We start from the raw sequence: 4,445 nt of genomic DNA on the forward strand, positions 1-4,445 counted from the left end.
CCAATAGAAACCTTACTGCCTTACTATATTTTGTACTTACAACTTGGAAACAGAAGATTAGAAAGCAGGAAACAGAAATCCTCCCATAGCCGAGAGAGATAGATTCAAGACAAAGGACTCACACACTACAAACCCTCCACCCAGATTTGAAAAAGTCTTGTTTCCTGATTGGTCCTCTGGTCAGGTGGTTCAGATTACTTCTTTCCAGGTGAAAGAGACATTAACCCTTAGCTATCTGTTTATGACAAGCTATCTGTTTATGACAGTTGGATATTAGGAAACACTATTTCACTAGAATGGTGGTGAAGCGCTGGAATGGTTTACCTAGGGAGGTGATGGAATTTCCATCCTTAGAGGTTTTTAAAGCTCAACTTGACAAAGCCCTGGCTGGGATGATCTAGTTGATGTTCGTCCTGCTTTGAGCAGGGGGTTGGACTAGATGACCTCCTGAGGTCTCTTCCAATCCTAATCTTCTACGATTCTGTGATTAGCCAGCAAATAAAACAAAAACACAATATAAGCTTAATATACTAAAGAAACTGGTTACAAGTAGTAATGTCTCACCCTAAATGTTGATTTAGGCAGATTGCAGAGGTTCTTGAAAGCAAGCTGCTCTCGCTTGCAGCTTAAAACTCCAGGTATTTCTTTCACAGGTCAGACACCTTCTCAGCCTTGGCTCAGTCCTTATCTTCCCCTTTATCTTTGTTCCTTAGATGTTTCCAGTAGTCATCCTGGGTGGGGAATCAGTGAAGAATGAACCCTGATTATCTCAGTCCCCCACCCTTTAATAAGATTTACATGTGGCAGAACCCTTTGTCTTTCAATGTGATTCCCATACTCCTCAGTGGAAAAATACTGGTGTTTTATCATGGAAACCAGTACCATGTGACTTGAACACATGACCCTGCAGTGTCAAAGCAGCCATAAATAAGAGGCAGTTTGTAGCATCCCTGGAAAGCTTCTCAGGAAGGTGGGAGATTAGCATCTTCAAAGATCTATTGTTCTTCCTAATGGTCCTTTGACTTGTTTCCAGCTAGCCAGCCAGACTGATTGCATTCTGTCTGGTGGGCATTCCCCAGGTGCAAACACTTTTGTAGTACAGATATATAGTCAATGTTGCTAACTTTAGATACAACAATGATACATGCATACTAATAAGCTAATCATATTCAGTAAATCATAACCTTTCTAATGATACCCCATATAACCTATTTAAAATAAAATACATTAGGATTATGACATAATCATATTATACTATTACTATGAAAAATATGGGGAGCAGCGTCACAGTCATACCAATGCAGCTACACCAGTTTACAATGATGATTGGGCCCAGTTACATATAGAACTGCAGCAGGTTTTTGTCTGAAGCATTCCAACACATAGGAAACCAGTATGAATTGTATGATTCATATGCACATGTATGGTATTCTTCAGATTCAGCTCCAGTGTCTTTCTCTTTGTCACCTGTAACTTTCGTGGGAGACTACGCGCCTACCCAGGGTGCTCTGCAAGAACGAGACCCACACACACTGTGAGTTATTGGCTTTAATGAAGGCAAAGTGACACACCCGCAATGGGGACTCCGGGCGTTGCTGTCATGGAGGCGGTGAACCCAGCACACCGAAGCTCAGCTCGGTCTGGGTCGGAGTCCAAGGGAGGGACCGGGAGCATACAGCTATATATATATACAATACAAAAGCAACTCATATATATGCAAAAAGGGACTTCCCACAGGCTATGTTCGCCCCTTGGCCAAAGGCCAGGGACTTTCCACGGGCGGTGTACGCCCTTTGGTCTAAGGCCATGCAAACTGGTTTCAACCAGTTAAAAGCAAGTTATAACTGACATGCCATGTCCTACAATGACCGGCCGCTTAGCAAGCACGGGCTTTCCACAAGGCCACCGAGAAAGCGGAAATACACTAGCTAGGCCGCGACACAGTCTTCCGCAGTCCCCTACATCACCCCTGCAGATGACATATTCTGAGAGAGAGCCTGATGAGAACCAGACCATTTCTGATATGTTCATCCTGGTGGGGTTTTCATACCTTACAAGACTCCAAATACTTCCGTTTCTGGTGTTTCTGCTCACCTACCTGGTCATTCTGATGGGGAACCTGCTCATTATCCTCCTTATAAAGATAAATCCATCACTTCATACCCCCATGTATTTCTTCCTACTGAACCTGTCCTTGGAAGTTTGCTACACCAGCAGAGTGGTCTCTCAGCTGCTCACTCACCTTCTCGTGGAGCAAAAGACCATCACCATTGTGGGCTGCGCGGCACAGATGTATGTCTTCACCATCCTGCGCCTCACAGAATGCTGCCTTCTAGCAAGCATGGCGTACGACAGCTACATAGCCTTATGTAACCCCTTGCACTACAGAACCATCATGAGTGGTCGGTGTGTGCACAGCGCATGGCTGCTTCATGGACCTTCAGCATCTCGGTGGAAGTAGTTCAGACCACATTAATCTTCAGCCTGCCCTTCTGTGGCTCCAACCGCATCCATCAGTTCTTCTATGACATACCACCGGTGGTAAAGATGGCATGCACTGACACGTCCAAAAATGAAATTGTGGTCTTGACTGTGTCAGTTTTGTTCATCATGGGCCCTTTTATGTTGATAACCGTGTCCTATATCTGCATTATCTCCACCATCCTCAAGCTGTCATCAGCAGAGGGAAAGCGTAAAGCCTTCTCCACCTGCTCATTCCACCTCATGGTGGTGACTTTGTTCTATGGAACAGCCCTTTTCACCTACCTGAGGCCCAAGTCTATCTCCACCCCAGAGAGTGATCAAATGATTTCCCTCATGTACACAGTTGTGACCCCAGTGTTGAACCCCATAATATACACTCTGAGGAACAAAGAGATGAAGGGAGCCTTTAGAAAAACAATAGAAAAGAGTATCTTTTCACACAACTGGAGAAATCAGAGAATGAATGATAGAGTTAGTTAAAACAGGGGGAATGAGGGAAATTCATAAATATTTTGTTGAATTTCTTCCAATGACATTCACTTTTTTTTAATTGGAATTTTGACATTTGAATAACTTTGACCTGTTCTAAATCTGTTTGGAAAATGGGAAGAGAAACTTTTTTAAAAATGAAATAAACAAACAAATAAATAATTTTTTGTCAAACTTTTGATAGTCAGAACCTTTTGACCAGATGTAAAGATAATTGAAAAATCAAATGAGAATCTTTAGTCAAAGTAGTATCCTGATTTTACATCTTCAAAATTTGAAATGTCAAAGCAAAAACAAAACAAAACAAAACAAAACAAATTAATGTAAGGAACATTTCGTAAAATGTTCACCTTGGTTTGTTGAAATTTAACAGTATTTACCAAGATTTTAATACCTGAATAATTCCAACCAGCTCTACAGAAAAGTCCATTTAGGCTTCTCCTTTTCCTGCTCTGGCTGCCCAGTGCAGCATTTTAGGTTTTGGGTTGGGTTGGGGTTCTCTCTGGCATAATTTATGCAGGCTTCCTATATAAGACACGGATAGATTTTTCAGTGCCTAACCTGATCAGGTCACACAACAACTCTGTGAGATGGCGCTTGACTTCCATGGCATTTTTTACTAGCAGATCAGATTGTAAGATTATGGTGTATATCATAGATTAATCGATTTTAAGGTAATGAGGGACCATTTTGATCATCTAGTGTGATATCAGCAATTTCCAGTGAAGTCCAACATTGCCAGTTTAGCCTGGAGCTGGAGCACACTCTGCAGGGATGGATAGGAGCTCTAAGCCCAGAACTCTAAGAAGCATCTATAGAGCATGTGGAAACCAAGATTCTTCCAAATGATTATAACTTGGCCAAGCCTGGGTGCTGTTTCATGGAACTAGCAAAAGGTGCATCCCTGACACCAGGGTGCCCCCCTGCATATTTCATTTCCTGCTTCAGTGCCTTCCAGAGCTAGAGTGTCTGAAAAGAGAATTCTTCCCCTTTGTTAACACAAGGGAACCAACATATTTTCCCATAATTTCTTTCTTGGAAATGACTGAATCTTTTTTTTTCTGCAGAACTCTTAAGAAAATTTCCTACTGAGGAAGACACTCAACATGAAAAAATTCAGCCCAAATGGTTAAAGTTTTAGGAAGTTATAAGGAATTAAAAACAGGGTCTTGTAATGCAAAGTATTGGGTAACCTCATTTATAGGGTTTTCTCCCATTGGCACTTATAATATATCTTGTCTGGAGTCTATCTAGATTCATAGAATCTAAGGCCAGAAAGAACCACAGTGATAATGTAGTCTGACCTCCGGTATAACATAGGCCATAGAACTTCCCCAAAATAATATCTAGAGCATAACTTTTAGAAAAAAAAACATAGAGTCTTGATTGGATCCACCACATACCTCAGTAATTTTTTCCAAGGGTTAATTAAAAATATAAAATTTATTTCTAGCTTCAACTTCCAACTATTT

General features: G+C 41.4%; 1 pseudogene; it reads left to right on the plus strand.

Moving 5' to 3' along the window:
• Positions 1-1,975: 1,975 nt before the first annotated feature.
• LOC127040903 (olfactory receptor 10A4-like) lies at positions 1,976-2,964 on the plus strand (annotated as a pseudogene).
• Positions 2,965-4,445: the final 1,481 nt, after the last annotated feature.

The sequence above is a fragment of the Gopherus flavomarginatus genome, assembly GCF_025201925.1.
Source record: "Gopherus flavomarginatus isolate rGopFla2 chromosome 11 unlocalized genomic scaffold, rGopFla2.mat.asm SUPER_11_unloc_1, whole genome shotgun sequence".
Classification (NCBI taxonomy): domain Eukaryota; kingdom Metazoa; phylum Chordata; order Testudines; family Testudinidae; genus Gopherus; species Gopherus flavomarginatus.